We start from the raw sequence: 19491 nt of genomic DNA on the forward strand, positions 1-19491 counted from the left end.
TTGCTTTCTTAAATTTAGTCACTAAAACATGTGGCCTAGTTTTCAGAGATTCTGCAGACCCAATTGGTTTTTTATTAAGAAAATACTCATTACATTTGTGATGTAGAAGAGGCATTTAAAGGAACACTGATGACAGTATTTCTTCCCTCTTCAATGCAAAATCCATGTTTCAACTTAGATGCTCTGTATAGCCATAACAGGAGATTTACCTGCCTCTCGTGCATAAAACTGAGTCCTTACAGGAAAGCTCTCTATTTAAAAGGTTGTGGGAGGACATTACCAATAGCAAAAAAAAAAAGTATAGACAGAAGAGGACAGCAAAATCCCATTTAGTCCAACATGGCAGGGAGAAATTAAGAGACCCCTTGTGACTAATGAGTTCAGGAGCAGCTTTGACTCAGTCCAATTACTAAAAACTCATTTTAATCCAGGTATTGAAGATTTAATAACAGTGCAGTTTACCTTATCAGCTTTAACGGATAGTGGTGTATACTCCAGAAAAGTCCGTGACTGTTATTTACTTCACTATAGTGATTTGTTGTACCTTTAAACAAAAAGAAAATGCAGACTATGAGGAGGTCAAGCAGAATCGCTCACAATGCGCCGTGCCAGCTTTACAAGAAGACCTCTTTGAAATGCATGTATCCCTGTGGTCAGTATAATCCAGTTTTTCATCCTAATACAGAGGAATTGCCTTGCTCCTGTTTTCTGCCCTGCTTCTTCCATTTTTATTGCAGTCTCAGATGTGTGTCACAGCAACTGAACCATTGCTGTTCATGGGTAATCTTTGTAAATCTTTGACATTTTAGCAGCTGTTGCATGAAGAGCAGAGGCACACCTGAAGCAGACATAGGATTTTCCAAGAGACTGAGGTCACCACAACAGGAATTCCAGGTAATCTCTGTGCATTCATGAATTACAGCCTTCAGCTTCATCTGGGGTTCATATTACAGAGCTGACTTTGCTAGAGTGAAGTTGATATGTCCTTCAAATGTAAAGATTGGCTCTTTTGAAAGTCTAAATTACACACATGTACTCAAGATTACCTTGAAATCTGGCATGTGCTGTGCTGATGTGGAATAGCACTTGTGACTCAAATTCAGGCAGGAGTCTTGAAATTCATTTTCCATTTCATAAAACAGGGCTTTTTTAGTGCTAGCAAGTGAAGGTCACATCTTTTGGGAAGATATGACCTGCAAATCATTAATCTATTTATATCCCAAATGATCTTAGTTACTCAACACTTATCCTAGCCAGAGCAAAGCACCTTGTGCACCTCTGAGGGACCTGTATGGAAAGCTTAATTCTTTCTTTGGGGAGACCGGAGGGGGTCTCCTGCGCCAATAAAATGTGGCCTTGTGAAGTTGCCATTTGAAAATGACTCTGGTGGGGACATACTGTGGCCACTGAACTGCAACATCATCCAGCCTCTGTAAAGTTCATGCTTGCCATTGACAGAAATCAGTGTTGAATTTAGAAATGACTGTTGGCGGAAAGTGTGTTTCTCTTCTTTTTACTTAAAGGAAATATCTTATGAAATTATCTGCTTTACATGGGTTACAATTCAGCTAGTTCAGAAAAGAAGTGACATGTGAATGTTTGTCAGGGGCAGAGACTGCAGGATGAAAAGCTGGGGAGGAAAAAACTTGGGGGTGCAATGAAGAGAAAGGCAAATTATGGGAAAAGGTGAAGTGTTGGGGCAACTCTGGGGAGAATGGCTAGGGGGCCGAAACTGGAGAAGTAGGAAGAACTGGGTTTATAGGGGATAGAGGTCAGTTGCTTCTTACTGTGTACCAGGATCTTGGAGGAACTCATCTCTCGTAAACCTGTGGACCTGGGGTCCTTCTGCAAGACCTGACATTAGGCCTCTTACCTTAGAGGCTAGGAAAGCCACTTACTTACCCTCTAATCACCTCAGTCTTCTTGTCCCAGACTCCATCTTGAGCAAGCTGAGGAGGGCATTAGACACCACAAAGCAACCTTCATCTTTTGCCGGCCACTTTTTGTTTTGTCAGTAAAGAATAATGCTGGCAGGCTCCAGCTTCCTGCTTCCTTTGCAGGTGCTCGGCACAAAAGCAGCCAGCCATCTGAATCGGGGAAGAGGGCAGGGGTCCACTGCGGAGTTACTGGGGCTGTTCTGGGCTCTCCTGAGCTTGCACTGTGATACTGCATTACCCACTCTGTGAAAATTCCCCATCTGAGGGTACCTGTTTTGTTTTGGCTTAGTCGTTTCACTGGATACCATTAACTGCCCCACAAACATGTCTTGAAGATTACTTTACAAAACAGTTCAAGACAGTGGTATAGAGAATGAATGTTTAAAAATAGCCATTTTCCTGTGACACTGCAGCAGTTTGGATGAGACAAGTCCAAAACTAAAGATGTGTCTTCACAGGGGTATTTATTTCATGTTAAGCTTAGCTACTGCTCATGAAAGCAGCCGCAGCTAACAACTAACAATGCAAAATAATTAGAGTGAACTGACTGCCAAGACAGTGTTTGTTCCTCAGTCTGTTTTGAAGGTGCTTTAAGTTCACTGCTTACTGATGTAGTACAGACAAAGATACACTTTTAATGTATGGCAGTCCTTCCGTTGTGTTTCACACCAGGACCACACAGTCCTTTTGCCTTCAGGCCTTATCCAGCTGTGGAGAAAATTGTGGGCATTTCTGTCTGCACATCCCTGGCATCATCAGCAGCAGAATACGGCTGTGGTACTCCAGTGCTGTGTCAGCCAGTGAGGGGCAGATCTCTGTGACTTTGGGGAAGAAGGAAAGGTTCAGGATAGGCTTGAGAAGTATCCCCTGAAGGGGTTTGTGAACCAGGAGGCATCTGGGCTAGCCTGTTTTATTAACACAGTGAGGTAAAAGCAAATTGTAGAAGACCCAAAGGACAAACAGCAGGTTTCATGAGTAGCAAAAACGAAAGGAATTGAGTTACCTGTGGATTTGAATCTCCTAGCTGAACTCTCTGCTGTTTAATGACACTAGTTGTGATTTACACTATGGCAATAAGGACATTCATGATGTATTCATTCCTGTATGCAGTAACTAGCACCTGAAGTGGGTTCAGCCTTTCATTCAAGAGGGACGCTTATGGGAGGTCCCTCTCCATCTCCTCTGCATACTTTCATGAAACTTGTAGGAACCTAACATCTTTAACATCTCTAGCCTGACATGAAATGAGATTTATATTGATTATTACATTCACAAGTTACTGGGAACACAGACATGCGCACACAGGGTTATTATGTATTATCTCCATAGGAAACTGGGCAAAACCCAGACCTCCAGCAGTATTTTTATTGTATTCATGTTCTGACAAGCTGGATGGCATTTTGTCAGAGAGCAGCCTGCAGCGAGCCTCTCTCGGCTGCTGACAAAGCCAGGCCCTCAGAGCTGAGGACAGCTTCTGGTTCACAGGGCTGATGAGAGAGAGGTTCAAGAGGATTCTGGCATCAGCAACCAACCTGACTGCCTTGGTGGTGTCTTTAGTGTGCCACATACTAGATTTAGGGTAATAAAACCTTACAGTGAAGTAAGTTTCTGGAGCAGTCTAGAAGTGAAGCATCATTTAAAGCAGTTTGATTCAGTTTTATCATTAGGTTGTTGAGATGACACTTATGACAGATGACTCATAGAATTATGTCATGGTGATAGTGCATTTAATTGCCTAACAAGGCAATTCTACAAGGAAATCCTACAGGGGTTATTATAACCGGTGAATGAACTTTGTTCCTATCTGCAGGATACACTGAAGGTACAGCTGTAACACTGCCAGGCAGCACTCCCTTCTCATCTGCTCCACCACATCAAGCTACACCCTTACATGCCAGCAGCATTTTGTGAGGGAATCAATCTGCCTGTGTCTTGCTGAGTTTCCATTTACCTTCTTAAACAAGTACATCTGTGCTTTTTAATACTAGATGCAGTCTGCCAGTGGAAACCACTCTACAATTGTTAGCTTACTTCCTGCAGGCATTCAAAGCATGACGTTTCTTCCATGGCTTTCCCAAGTATTTCCCTGCCAATGTCCTCTGAAAGGTCGTCTTCCCTTTCCCACTGCAGCGATGGGAACCATTGCTGCTGGCAATCAGCTCTTCTTGAGCAATGGTCCACAGCAGAAATCACCCACCTACCCCCCCCGGCCACACATCACAGGAGTATACAGAGAGGACTCTTGACCCCATGGTGTCATACTTGAGGAAAACACGGCGGGGAAACAATTTTTTGTCTCCAGTCTAGGGAAGATGCAAACTTCTCTTAACTGAAGGGTGTGGGAGACTGCATCTTTTAAGTCATCCAAGTAAGAAGTTCATGTTAATCTACCTGCCTTCCACAGTAATGGAACATGAGCTGTTGGTGCTGTCAAGGACAATTTCCTCCTTCCTTGCAATTCTGAACAAGGAGAGAAGAATCAAAGGAGGAAGTGCTGGAACAACATCTAGTAGTTTAAGACGACTGACAGCAAGTGTTTTCAGGATCTCTCAAGGTTGGAAAGAGAAAGATGAGGGGTTAGCCATGTTATAACTGAAGAAAATCTCACCATAAGCAACAAGACTTGGGAAAACAGGGATGAGTGAGTATCACTCCTGCAGATAAAGAACAGGCAAATGGCTTCACTGGAAAGCAGACTGAAACAAGGCGCTTTTTTTCCCACCCCTTCCCCCCCCGTCACAGCTTATATTCTGCATAGGTCATAGCATAGGGCATTAAGAACTGAAGCTTTGTTTTGACGGCCATATGAAACAGGACATCCAGCTGAGGGCTCTCTCCCACACAAGATCCTGGTCCTCAAGGCACCTGAAACAAAGTGGGCAGCTAATTGTAAAGTTGGAAACTTGTGATCTCTTGGACTTTGACAAATTCTTGCAATAGTTTCTGTAAGCATCAAAATTTAATGACTGACTTTTACTCTTCTTAAGTTTACAAGCTTTCCTCTTTGGTGTAATTTATTACAGCAAAACAAATTCTATTTTTTTTTTTAATGAAGCATTTTACATCTGTATAATTGAAAAAAGTTCTATAAAAGCGTAACTTTCAGCCAAAGAAGTTCTGCTCTCATATTCAGCAATTTTCATGAAATATCTAAAGTACTTTAAAAAGACTCCCTGATGTTTTCATGAAATATAGATGCCAGTGTATAAAGAAAATAATTAAGATCTCAGTGAAATATGTTGTAAGTTGGGTGGACTCCAAGACAACACATGCCTAGTTTTCATGAAATTTTATGTTGCATTTCATGAATTGTTCAGACCCCATATTTTACAATATTCATTAAGTTTCATAGCAATATTCATGACATTTAATAGCAATGTGCATACAATATTAAACAAAGCATAAAAAAACCCATCACAGCCACAAGCTTAATAAATCACAGGAGTATAAACTTCCTTCCGAGCTGTAAGAGAACAGACATCTTGCTTCATTTTTCTTATATTTCATTAAAGAAAGACAAGCAATGTTTCACGGTAGATTCACAAAATAGGTCTTAAAATTCTCACCAGACATTCATAGGCTAGCCATTCAAAATTACACAAAGCATGAAGACAGCACAACCACAGCTTCACTGGAATTTATTTTAAATTATTAATAATAAAAAATAGCCCCCTCCTGTCATAGCAGGAATGCTGCTCTGACAGCCTTCATCAGAGGCTGCATAATGTTCTTCTGGAGAGAGTAGCTTTCTACTTGTTCATAATTTCTACCTCTGTGTCTTGAAGTATATAATCTTAACACTAAAAGGCTGTTAAATGGAAGTCTCCAACCTTGCAACTTGCCTTTCAGTTTTCCAAATTCATACTTCATCCTTACCTTGCAGCTAATTAGACATTAGTTCACCAGCCATTCAGGAAAAGGCTTTGTTGATCAGGGAAGTGGAGAATAAGTTGGGTCTCCAGAGGGAGGACTGTCAATTCTACCAATTACAGTAGCTCTGGGAAGAAGTAGATGCTTTACAGTATGGTGCATTAATGCTGACAAACATATTGCTGTGCTAAACCACACTTCGGAGTAAGGGACTCCACTAACAGAGACAGACACATAATGTAACAGGAAGGAGGAGTAGATAAGGTTTTTTAATCACTTCCACCCTGTTGAAAAGTGGAATCACATCCTGCCTGCACCAGCTGTACTTTGTTTACATCAACAGAGCACAATCCCATCACCAGCCAGCAAGTGACCTGCTCAGGCCTAACTGATGGCTGATGAGCAGAGGCAGCAGGTTTCTGGGCGGTGCTGGTGACTGGCTTTTGCAGAGATTAGGAATCTGGTATTGGTGTGCTGCTTCCCCAGCTTTGCTGGTTGTTTATTGTATCTCTAGAGACATGGTCTGTCTCATGATGAGGTTCTTCAGTCAGGGCAGGTCTGAGGAAACACATCCCTCACATCTGAGGAAACGATTTCTCCTTCCTTGAGCCCTGAAACTTTTTTACGCTGCATCAAGGGCATCCAGGAAAACTTGTTACTGGTCCATGGCTCCTTGTCTATGATCTGCTGGAGCTGTCGGCAAGGCTGCTTCTTGTTGACGAGCAGAGGGGAGGCTGTAAGGAGCAGGCTGCCAAGTGCATCTCTACAAGACTGTGTGGGTGTTAGTAGGGCTGTGGAGTGGATCACTGTGTCTGACACACACACTGGTAATGACCTGGAGATGACTGGCGACCTCAGGAGGAGAGAGGTCATGGAGATGTGTTAGCAGATTTTGAAAACAGCAGCTCGGTGCTAACTAGACCCTTACGTAAGTAAGCTCTCAGGTAAGATGGCAAGTGTTCTCTTCTGGGATGGTTCTCTTTTTTTATTTGGGTTTTTTTTTTCATGTTTTGCTATACTCAGCTATCAGTGCCTGTGGATGGCAATACAGTACAAAACATACCAATTAATGTAACTATTCCTGAGTAACAAATCTTCTACCTGTAATGTTAAAGCACTCGGGCAGTACGTTTTGCTACTGCAGGGATGTGTTGTGCGTGCTGGGCAATGGGGAGAGACACTGGGATTTCTTCTGGAGTTTATTCAGTTACTTCGTAGGGAAAGCTTCCTCTAAAGGGAGTTTGTAAGAAACTAGCTTATAATTTGGCTCATGATGATTAAATTAATAGAGAGAAGGCAGTGCTTTGATCTAATTTTTTGGTTCCTCCTGAGAGGAACATGCTTATTTGTCAAGAGAGGCCTTAAAATATTCTCATATCCTCAGCTCCCACTAGGCCAGTAAGTGAAACCTTCAGTTTTTCCACAGGCGAAGAGCATTTGGGCTGAGCAAAGTCTTCAGGATAATTCATGTAAGCACTTGAAGAAATTGAATCCCACACAAAGGTTTTCTCCTGTCTGTGTATGAATGAGAGGTCTGCTGTTGACATTTGTGATTCGGAGTCCAACACTGACCTCTTTCTCTATCAGCAACGGAACTGCTTCACTATATAAATATTTGATAGTAATGTTTAATATTTCCAGTCATGACAGAGCTGAAGTACAATATACTGAAGTGACCTGCTTTTTTAATGTGTGTGATGGTTGAGAGAGGAAATTCTCATGCTTACTACTTGGAGAAGGGTAGAACAAACCGACAACCACATGGGGAAAAAAAGGAGTTGTCATAAGGTACCGGTAATGCCTGGAAAGCACTGCTGACAGTAGGATGTTCCCGTGAAGCCATTTGGTGCCAGCTCATTAGAGAGCTTTGGCAAGGATCTTTGGCATAAAATAGATTTTATTTAGAATTAGGGACTCTGCTGCGTTGCTCTTGGCGTGGAATGAACTTGCAAATGAAGCTGTCTTGTAATATAATGACATTACCTTGTATTATGAATCATTTTAGAATTAGAAACATTGATCTGAATAAGAAATTAAGACTTGTTAAGAAGTGGAGAAACATGTACAGCTGACATTGAGGGCCTGTACACATATGCATGTGAAGAATGCATTGCACGCTGCAGCAGTGCACCGCTTCTAAGCCTGTGTTCAACACCTGGATCCTTCTTTGATAAGGTTTTCAGTTACTCCAGTGATTGCTTCAGTGGGTATCTTTTTCTCAGGTTCAATTTCTTTAAAAACTTGTCTTCTTCACTGGATGTCTCAGGTGGCTTAATATTAAAATTTTATACTTGCCAGGGGCTTACTTTTCAATTAGGACAGGTTTGAAAATGCTAGGTTAGGTGAAAGAAAGTTTTAAATACAGGGAGATGGTGGCTGGGCATGTGATGCCTCTCTAAATGTTTGATGAAGTACAGGGCTCTGTTCTGGCTGCCCATACTCTGCATGGGGCAAAAACCCCACAGGGACGGTTGTGCATTTTTGGAGCAACTCACTAAGTATAAGTTTGGCTTGTTTCCTAAAGTGAATTCAATACTTAAAAAAACAAAACCAAACAAAAAAAAAACAGGGAAAAAAAACCTAAAACAGCCTTTGGGATTGGTGTCCTCCTTATAAGAAATGGATACATTCTCGGTATGATCAGCTCATTTCCCTCAACATGCCTCAAACTCACAAAATTACAAGTGGAGAGAGCTTCCTTGGTATTTCCTTGCAAATACTTCTCTCTCAGATCAAAGACACCATCCAGTCCTCTGAAGAAAGCTAAGTTATGGAGCACCACAGCTGTTTTCCTCTAGCCTGAGCATACAGGAATGCAATATGCTTTTCTGCATGTGTTGTGTTTTAGCATTTATGAGTATCCTTATGAAGGCAAGTTTTGAGTCACATGCTGTGTCACACTACAGGGAAGAAGAATATCAATTATACAGCATGCTTAATCATGAGAGGAAATGGATTTGACTAACTGAATATGCAAACACTAATTCAAAATAAAATTATGAGCTCTTCCTGATGTGCAAAATGCCACTGCTGAAAAACATTTTAATATATCAGTGCTTGACTTCAGGAGAGCGTGGTTTATGAAGGGAAGAAAGAAAAAAAAATTAAGTAATTTAATTTCTTCTTGCATCGTGTTATTCTTGAAGCTGTTGGTAGTTTTCTAGCTTGGAAAAGCATAGCTGACATGAAGCTTTTAAAGCATATTTTGACATTTAAAATGCAGCTTCCTGTGCTTGCGTTCATGCATGGTTTCCTGAGACGAAGGGTGGTAAGTAAATACTCACTGCTGGTTTTCCTGCGAACACCACGAGGCTGTACAGGATGGGATTTGTTGTACACAAGGACAAGCTGCTTCTGGAACCTTACACCCCCTTGCCCTAATAAATCAACAGCTGTTTGGCAATGAGACGGGAATTTTCTTATTTACCCAAAAGCTGGTATTTACAGCTATTCCCCCATGGCGTGGGTGGTCACAGTTCACTTCCCGTGGCTGCTCAGTGAGAACAGCACCTCCCACCCGGTGTTACAGTAGTCTCTGGTGGAGCACCTTTTCCAGTCCTCATCGCAGAAGTGTTTCGCTTCACGTGGTGTGGTGGGCTGGCTCAGAGAAAGGTGATGTGCTGTATTCAAGAGTATCACACTCTCCTGAGTGGGGAAACCTAATCCCAGATATCTTTAAATACTGTTTAAAGTAGCTGGAGCGTTGGCAATCAAGGCCAGTTTCCAATGTCCTCAGTGAGTATTGGAACCAGTCATCTCGTTAAATGGGAAAGTCTCTTTCTCCTCTTACCAGCTCTTGTTTAGAGCATGTGTTTGGAGGTCGTGCCTAATCGTACCCACAAGGTCAAGCTCTGCAAGGAGATTATGGTGGGTTGACCCTGGCTGGATGCCAGGTGCCCACCAAAGCTGCTCCATCACTCCCCCTCCTCAGCTGGACAGGGGAGAGAAAATATAACGAAAGGCTCGTGGGTCGAGATAAGGACAGGGAGATCACTCACCAGTTACCATCACCACCAAAACAGACTCAACTTGGGGAAATTAATTTAATTTATTACTAATCAAATCAGAGTAGGGTAATGAGAAATAAAAACCTAAATCTTAAAACACCTTCTGCCCACCCCTCCCTTCTTCCTGGGCTCATCTTCACTCCTGATTTTCTCTACCTCCTCCCGCTACAGAGGCTCAGGGGGACGGGGAATGGGGGTTGCGGTCAGTTCATCACATGTTGTTTCCGCCGCTCCTTCCTCCTCAGGGGGAGGACTCCTCACACTCTTCCCCTGCTCCAGCGTGGGGTCCCTCCCCCAGGACAGTCCTCCACGATCTTCTCCAACGTGGGTCCTTTCCTTCATGAACTGCTCCAGCGTGGGTCCCTTCCACGGGGTGCAGTCCTTCAGGAACAGACTGCTCCAGCGTGGGTCCCCCACGGGGTCACAAGTCCTGCCAGCAAACCTGCTCCAGCATGGGCTCCTCTCTCCATGGGTCCATAGGTCCTGCCAGGAGCCTGCTCCAGTGCGGGCTTCCCACAGAGTCACAGTCTCCTTTGAGTGCATCCACCTGCTCCAGCGTGGGGTCCTCCACGGGCTGCAGGTGGATATCTGCTCCACTGTGGACCTCCACAGGCTGCAGGGGGACAGCCTGCCTCACCATGGTCTTCACCACGGGCTGCAGGGGAATCTCTGCCCTGGAGCCTGGAGCACCTCCTCCCCCTCCTTCTTCACTGACCTTCGTGTCTGCAGAGTTGTTCCTCTCACATATTCTCACTCATCTCTCTCTGGCTGCAATTGCTGCTGAGCAGTAACTTTTTCTCTTTCTTAATTATGCTATCCCAGAGGCGCTACCACCGTCGCTGACGGGCTCAGCCTTGGCCAGCAGTGGGTCCGTCTTGGAGCTGGCTGGCATTGGCTCTGTCAGACATGGAGGAAGCTTCTAGCAGCTTCTCACAGAAGGCACCTCTGTAGCCCCCCTGCCACCAAAACCTTGCCACGCAAACCCAATACAGAGATGAACAGGGTAAAACTTTACGGACTTAGAGGTGCTTGTAACCCCAAGCTGGGTGGTTTGCTACACAGCCCCCTGCGGACTGCAGGCTTCCAGTCAGATGCAGAAGCAGAACTGAGGGGACGCCAGCATTTCATTGACAAATGCAGGCGCTGGTGCGGAGTTCAGATGGGGCTCTGGGAAGATGAGGTATAAGCACTGAAATCACGTCAGTGATCTGAACCTTGTGCCCGTTCACTGCAAACTGACCGCGACCTTCGTGCCAACCAACAGCCTTACTGCCAGTAGTGCCAACTGGGCTTCTTGCCATCTTCTCCTTCTCTTTCCCTCGGTATGGTTTTAAAATACCATCTTAATGGTGAAACAAGACTCCAGAAATTAACTTGAACGATTAACTCCAGAACGGACTTCACAGTTTCTGGTTCCAAGCTGCTTACCCATCTGTGGCTGGGCTTTCAGCTGATGTTATCGACTGCTCATCAATCACATCCTGCCTTGCTGGTGGCCTTGGAGGCCTGCTTGCATGCCTTCTCTTCTGTATATGAAGGCTTGAAATCCTGGGTTTGGGGCAACACCGCACTTTCACACCACGCACTGATAGTAGGTGGAGGCTCTGGGGCTGGCCCCCCTTTCTCCTGGAGAGAGGGCAATGGCCAGCAGGGTTTCTCAGGAGGGCAGCTCTTCTCTAGCGTTGCGTACACCCAAATGCGCAGGCTTGCTGTGCAATGCACGTGAGGCTGCAAAGAGCTCAGGTGAGGGAAGGAGCCATTTCTATATGCTGAGGAAACCCTAACAGAGGGCTAAGAGCTGGGCTGGATTTGCTTAGGTGGCAGGATGATGTTTGGTGGAAAAGCACTAGCTGAGTCCTACTTTGTATCCCATAAAGTCAGGAGTTTTTGAAGTATGTTACGTCTCCCTTTGACTTTTCAGTAAAGAAACCAATATTTATTAGACTGTAGGACATATGGACTGGCAGAAGCACCGATGTGGGTGTCCAGAGCTGTGCAGATACAGGATGCTCCCACGTGAGCGCTGGGATGCTCTCACTCCGCTGCCTGCGAGCTCGGTAGTTACTCCCCAGCCCTCTGGTGGTACCGTTTTCATCGTGGCTTCATCTGAGTAGGGTTTGGGGTAAATCTGATGGCTTGAATAGGAGCTGTATCTGAGCTACGGCACTCAAACTGGGGATTTCTGGTATGGGAAAGACAACCAAGAAAGATGGATGAGCTGGAATGAGCTGTGAACTGACAGCTTTGTGACCGGTTTTGACTTATTTCCTTTTTGCGGTCTAAAGCTGAGTGCCTCATAAATTCTGAAGACATCAAAACTGTAACTAACACAACTGAAACCATCCCAGGATCGCTGGAAATATAAAGAGCGGCGGCTGTACTAGAAGACAAGAGACAGTGAAAAGGGAATGAGTTCTCTCCTCAAAGTGATACTTTTGGGTATTTACTTCAGTTTTGACATTACAGGTGGAATCAGCACACTGACACAATCATGGGCATTCAGGGTCACACAGTGACTGTCCTACAATCTAATATGGACCTAGAGATGAAAATAGTTTCACAGTTTATGGTTCTGGGGTATTTTACTGACTGATCTTAAAGATCCTGGGATCCTCAAATAGATACCTACTAACCCTCTCACACTCTGTCAGCCATGAGGTGACACACAGTAAGCACCATTCGGCAACCACCGAGCAGCGTGCTGGTCTTGGAGGCCGTTTCATGCTTTGCTCACCGGGTAGACAGGAGGGCTGCGGGCTTTTTGCGGGGAGGAGAACACAAAATGAGAGCAGCCGCATCGGGTCTGGTCAGAGCCCTATCCAGTCTGGCACCGTGTTTCTTGGAGTGGCCAAAAATGGGATGAGCCATAAGAGTGGGTCAAACAGTTTGTAGCCGAGAGGAGTCCTGAACTTGGGTTACTAGCTTTGTGTCTCAGAGCCTGCGGTGCAGCCGTCTCCCATGAGTCTGTCCTAGATCTCTTTAATCCATATAAGCATCTGCAACATCCTCTGTTAGGACTTGTAGCTTAACTGTCTATTAAAGTTATTTAGTGAAGAGCTGGGGAAAGAATTAGAAAATGAACTACGGTAACAGTACTCCAGCTGCAACTTGGTATCTAGCATCACGCAATGACCAACAAACCTTCTCTCCAGGGTACGTGCAAGCAAGAGCTGCTAACTTTCCAGTGGCAACAGTTCACTGTGCAATTGTGCGTAGCAATTTCCCGGCTGCCATCAATCCCTTTTGTTGTTTCCTCAGAAGAGCCACAGGGCAGCTGACGCACACCACTGCATTCCAGAAAAGTACCAGCTTTTTTTCCCCCCTTCACAGAAATTGTCTCTAAATAATACGATTTTGTAATATGCATTAGAAGCTTTGGAGTAGGTTCCCAGGAGCCCCAACTTGCTAAGCTTAAGTCTGGCATCCCCAGCAGGACAAATAGCTTACCCAGAACTGGGGATACCTGAAGACTCTGTACATCTATTACAAGTCCCCAACAGCTAATTCTGATGTTTAGGTACACATTTTTGTGCGTCAAGAGCAGGCTGGTCCAAAAGCTTACTTCCTCTTATCTGTGGGTGGAACCAGTCTGTTGTGGCTTGTTCAGATAGGGGCAAACTCCCAAGTGCTGGCCTGTTACGCGCTTTCCGTATTTGTAGGTGAGGTAGGCTGTAGGTCAGTCATCTGAGTCCTTCCTGGTAGTTACCTTAGTTTTACTATTTTAACACACCTACGCCAAACAAGCAGGAATTACAAAATATTTGACTTCCTGCCCTAAATCAAGCAGCCTTGTGGTACGCCTGGGTGCAAGACAAGCAGGATGTCGTTCCTTTATGGGGCTTCCTGCACCCTTTCCAGGCCCGCTTTCTGTCCTCCTGTAGTTCACGTACCTTGTCTGCGTATGCCAGCACTGTATTCTGTCTGCATTCATCAAATCTCTTATCACAACATGCTCGATCTTTAAACAATTTATCTTGCTGAGTAATTTTAGATATTAGAAACCTGCTTCAAATTCAGCTGGGAAGGTACCACGTTTCCTCATCTGGAGAAGCATCTGGAGACTCACCTGAGAGTAAAAATTAAACGGAGGCAGAGGCCTGGCTTAAGCAGTCTGAGCCATCTTCCTCACCAGCGATGGCAGAAGACAGGGAACCTTCTTCAGTGCCACAGCAGATGTTTTGTGCACAAACACGGCTGTGGGAATGTGCCTGAGGGTATGTAACATCCACTATTGCCTTCGTACTATAAAAAGCCCCCTACTCAGCCAGCTGTACCTGTACAGCATTATCTGGTTTCAGACACTGTATTAAAAATATAGTAATCATAATGTTTTAGAAGCCATCTTTGTAACGGTAAATTAAATGGTGCCAGGACATGAGGCCAGAACAGAAACTTGCCCGTCTATCCTGTCAGTTTGTTCAGATGGGCCACAGCATACTTCTGGCCGCGCTGACAGCTTTCCCTGGCAGGGCTCGGGAGCTGGTGTGGGACACGTTCGGTAGGCAGTCTGGATGCTGCTGCCCTGGTTTGGGAGGTAAGGCAGTCTGATAGTACACACAGGCCACCTCTGTAGGAAACAAAACTGATCAGTTCTGAAGCCTCTCTCTAGTTCTAGGTCTGTGAATCCCATTCTCCTGGCCACAGCGCTGAATCTGACCCATCTGATAGTATTACTTTTCTTCTTGGCTTCTTTTTGTCGTCTTCCTTTTCTTCCGCCCTTTCCTTCCTGGGAAAAGAAGTAACCTTTCTCTAAGGATAAAAATCTTTATACTCTTTTGCAAGGCAGAAGAAATCTTTAGGGCTTTCAGCTATATAAACCTAATTTGTCAGTTTTTTCCCCCCTCCTCATCTCTCTTAATGGATCTCTTATGCATTTATAATGTACTCAGTACCATGGTATCTAGGGACCTCATACACAATTTATAAAGCAAACATTTTTTTGCAAAAAGTTTCTACTTGTCTTCTGGCTACTGCCAATCTCTGAATCAGGCTGTTCTCTTTGATTTCCAAAGGAAGCGAAGTCGTCTGTTTTATACTCCCGACACAGACTGTCTTACAATATCCTCGCTTTGCCTTTGTGGGATGGCAAAGTCAGGTTCACAGCGATTTATTTTAGCAGCTATCAGCTATAGAACTGTCTGTAATCAACAGAGCTGGCTGCGTTCCTCCATCAGCTTCAGCCCTGGCATGAGTCAGCACTGGCAGTTCCCTAGCTCCGTGCACAGTGGTATCTGAGGTAAGAGCCCAGAATGTTTCACTACACCTCGAAGTGGCTATATAATTACTATCTAGAGAAAACAATTCAGTGCTGATGAGGAGCGAAATTTTAAATTTCTGTGTCACTAGTTGTAAGCAGCTGGATGCTGCAGGCACCTGTTGGGAATAGCTTCCTACTCAGTATCCCCAAGAGTCCGACTGCTGCCTTGCAGGGTGACCAACGCCTCACAAATGCCTAAGGTGTGCATCTGGTTGTGTGAGGAAGTTGTACTCGTTCTGGGCCTGAATCTCTAAAGGTGAGCTCTGTAACACCGAGGGCCTTTACTGGATCCAGCTTTCTGGTCTCCAGTATAACACAGCAGTAATAGCGTATTTGTATTTCAGTCCACAGTGGTAGCGGGCAATATATTCAAGAGCTGATGGAGACCAGCTGAGTGCAGTGCTGGCGCAGTAGGTAACACTGATCAAAGCCTTTATGCACTTCTGGCTCTAAATCAATGTGCTTGAATTTTTCTCCTACACTTCTTTTCCAACAATAATATATATAACAGCACCTAAGAAGAAACATTATTTGAACACTCATATGGCTATTTACACTGACTTTTATTTCCCAGGTCACCAAAAAAGTTGACCAAAACCCCATCCCAAAACCCCAAACCCAGTGCCATGGATGCAGACATACCTTGGGTTGCCTGACTCCATTCGAAAAGACTTAGAATAGCTGCAGGGCAGCGCTGAGGGTGAGCTGTGTTGCTCTCCAGGGTTACCTCTGAATTTGAGACTGAACAGAAAGGATCTCCAGAAATTTAATAAAAAAGGAACACTGATTAATAAGTTGCAAAAGTAATGGATTCAATCATGAATTAGAAGGGTGACTCAAAATTAAATTCCTTCTGTTTAAAAAAAAAAACAAAACAACCAAGAAAAAAGTGCCACTAAATCTTCATTGTACTCAGCTAGTCAATGGGTTAAAAGCACTGCTAATGGTGCAGTGCCCTTCTCTGCAGCTCTGGACACTGTGTTACCACTGACATGCCCGTCACCCCTCGTCACACTAACCGCTCTGCTTCTCCTCCATTTCCCACCAAAGCCTTCACTGAACAAGCCCCGGCTTGTTAACAGTAATGCTGGGACTGTTTCAGGGGGAGGGAGTGCAGGAACCTCCTCAGCAGTTTTTGAGAGGGGCAGATGTGCAGATCTGTCCTCCTTACCCTTCTGCAGTGTCACAGCTTCCTCCTGCTTCATCTCCCAGGCTTGATCTCACTCAGACAGGAACCCTCCATTAACTTGATCTTACTGGAGATGACAAGTTTGACTAAATACAAATACTCATGTGAATGAAGTCTTCAATTAAGTCTTGATAAAATAATGTCTCAAAGTATAAACAACATTTTTACTAGCTTGTTGACTAAGTGATAAAAAAAATGAAAAGGTGAAAGGTATTAATAATTTAATATTTCTCCATTTCTATTAAATTGTTAAACTACAAATAATACTTAGAGTATTTTCAGTAAACTCTGTTGCACTTTCTAGCTAAAAAAAACCCTCTGAAACAAGCTGTACAGGAAAAAACCATGTAATTCAAGAGGGAGCACAGAAATTTGAGAAGTGATCAAAGCATAAACAAAAACATGAAATGGAAATGAGCATCCAAACCAGCAAAATATATTTAAGCAATATCACAAATACACACAAAAAAAATCTATTTACAGATCTAAAATCAGTATGCCCAGTAAAAATCCTCCCACAGAAAGGTATGTATTTATAAACAAGAAAATTAACCCAGTTACATTGTCTACTACTGGCAACAGGGCGGCTTTACAGCTAGCATAGCATTAATTATGCCTCTGCAAAATAAAGGGAAAACTTAATAAAGGTGAAGAAATTATCTCTGAGAAAAACTTGAACTGAAGGCTGGACAACAACAATCACAAGGCATACAAAGCATAAGGAACTGCAAATACATAACTCTGGCAGTGCAAAAATGAAGAATGGCTTTTTTCCCCAGTACTTGTTCAGAGAAAAATACTACTGTGAATTTGCAATACGAATTCCTTTTAAAGACTTAAATTTGTAGGACTTAGTGCATTTGCATGTTTCAGCAAGGCTGATACTATACAGGAGGTAAATGAATCAAAGTCAACATAAAATTACTACCATGATATAAATTTATAACAACCTTTATAACAAAATGTCTGAATATACACTACCGAGACAAGCCTCTAAAAAAAAAGTTTAGATTTTCTCCATCCAGACAATCTGTAAGCATGTTACCGCTAAACAACTTGTACGTAACTGATAGCGTATGTAACATTCTTTGGAATTAGATTTAAATTTCTCTTTCAGGCGTTGCCCCTGTATTTCATACAGGGAACAGCAGAGGGATAACTCCTCACTCCTCACTGGGATTAGAAGCTCCTGGTGTGCTGGCCCTCAGGCACGCGCCCGGGGCTGGGCAGAGACCCACGGAGGTGTGTGAGTGCCAGGAGCTGGAGAAAAACTCCACCTGGAAACGTGGGTCACGGTAGAATGCCTTGATATTAGTCAGCGTAGAAGTGGAGAATTAATGCTGTTGAATTCCTGAGGCTCATCATCCCACAGCCCTAGTTTTACTGTGTTTTGAAACACACAAGAAAGTCTCTTTGTCCCAAAAGGCCTCACAGTTTGAATGGCTGTAAACATTTCTTTTAGTTTAAATCAGCATTTTCACCATGCCTTTGCTGTTTAAAAAAATAACAAAATCAAAAGTAGGAATACCTTAGCTTATGTTAAAACTATTTCAAATTCAGAAAACCAGAGTTCTTCAACTGAGAAAACTGAAACAAATCTGCAAACATGTGATTAGTTTTGCAAATAAGCTTTTTGCTATATTTTTAGCTGACTCTTTATCTAACTTTCAGCAAACTGCTGAAGATCACCCAGTCTATCCTAGAGAAAATCTAACCGTTTGATAAGTAAGCTGGAAGCCACTTAATAAACAGAGGCAAAAGATCAGCACCAACTGTTGGGTTTGTTCTGCCCAAAGCTAGGCCCATCACTGCACTGCAGAGCGGATACTGCTCACAGTCCCAGGACAGGTCAGGAGTCCCACACTCTTCCTGTTCCCCTTGATGTACAGAAAGAAAGATACAGATGATGTCCATAAAAATGTAACAGTAGCATGTACAGAGTAAGATTAACCCATTATAATTAGCGGGAAGTGTTATGGTTGATATTCAAAGCTCTTCAAAACAGAAAGGACTAACTTCTTGACTTTCAAACGCTCACAGGGTGACTATCAGGTATTAGTGTTGCTTTACGGGGACTTTGTTAAAAATTTCTAGTGCTCAAGTTGGAACAGTTTATGATGCAATCAGATGAACTTTTACTGAAACAGTCAAAATAATGGTGATTTTACAAACCAAATGATTGCCTTTATGCAATCTTTTTTCTCTATACTCAAGGGTTGTTGACCAGAAATGGCTGCAAATGACTTCTGCAGAGGAGGCAGTGCTGCTTTTCTGCAACCTGACGGATGCTCATTCAGCCTAACTTCAAGTACCCAACTTACGTGCTTGAATGAGGAGCTTACGTACCCAGCCCAGGCTCCAGAGGATGACTTAGACCAGAAGTGCTCTAAGGTTATTTAACAGACATAAGGAATTTGTCTGCTTGACCTCTGGCATATGAAAGCAAAACCAAATCAAATCTAATAGGCACAATCACAGGCAAATTCATCCTAAAATAGAGATCAAATGAGTCTTCCTCTAGAAATATTTCTTTCTCTTTGTTGATGAGCAGTGGAGCACTTCAGGTCACTAGCATGGATTCAGATGTCTAGCTTTCAGACATCTGAATTGAAATGAGATGACTCCTACCTCAGGCTCCCACGTTAGGAACTTAAGTTGGATACCCAAAGTTAAGACAGTGCGATTACCCTCTGTCCTTACTGAGAACAGCCACCTCTCCCACCTGTGGCAGAGCTGCAATCACAGCATTTACTTAGAGAAGACCCAATGGAACTGAGTCTTGTAGGATATCTCATCTCTTCTCTCATTTCTTTATCCCCCTTTCACTTTATGGAAGGGGATGGAGAAAAGCAAAGCGGGGTGGACGGTGGTCTCTTGCTAAACAAAGTTGTGTAATACACACTAATGAAGAACCTTAGTGGCTGTCAACTGTAAATCCTACAAAATCACCATTTTGAAGTTGGTGGGTGCAAATTACTCTGGCTATTGCATAATTTAATCACACATTTTATTTTCAGGAGTTACTAACGGGTACCAGCGTTAGCAGATTCTCTAACTTAGCTGGCTAAAAAGTTCAAATGGAATTAGAACCCTTGACGGCAAAGCCTTAAAGAGCTCCTAAAGCATTTTCATGTATTTAAATTAAAAAAAAAATTATTGTTATATTTTCGACAAATATCAGCTAATGCCTAACCTTTTAATTAAAATACTGATGGAAATAGAAAACAGTAA

The 19491-nt window shown here is 43.4% G+C and overlaps 1 protein-coding gene across 1 annotated transcript in view; it reads right to left on the reverse strand.

Annotated features, from left to right (window-relative positions):
- Positions 1-19491, reverse strand: part of BMT2 (base methyltransferase of 25S rRNA 2 homolog) — a 245468-nt gene that overhangs the window by 158688 nt on the left and 67289 nt on the right. The window lies entirely within an intron of this gene.

This window comes from Gymnogyps californianus, chromosome 1 (genome assembly GCF_018139145.2).
Source record: "Gymnogyps californianus isolate 813 chromosome 1, ASM1813914v2, whole genome shotgun sequence".
Taxonomy (NCBI): Eukaryota; Metazoa; Chordata; class Aves; order Accipitriformes; family Cathartidae; genus Gymnogyps; species Gymnogyps californianus.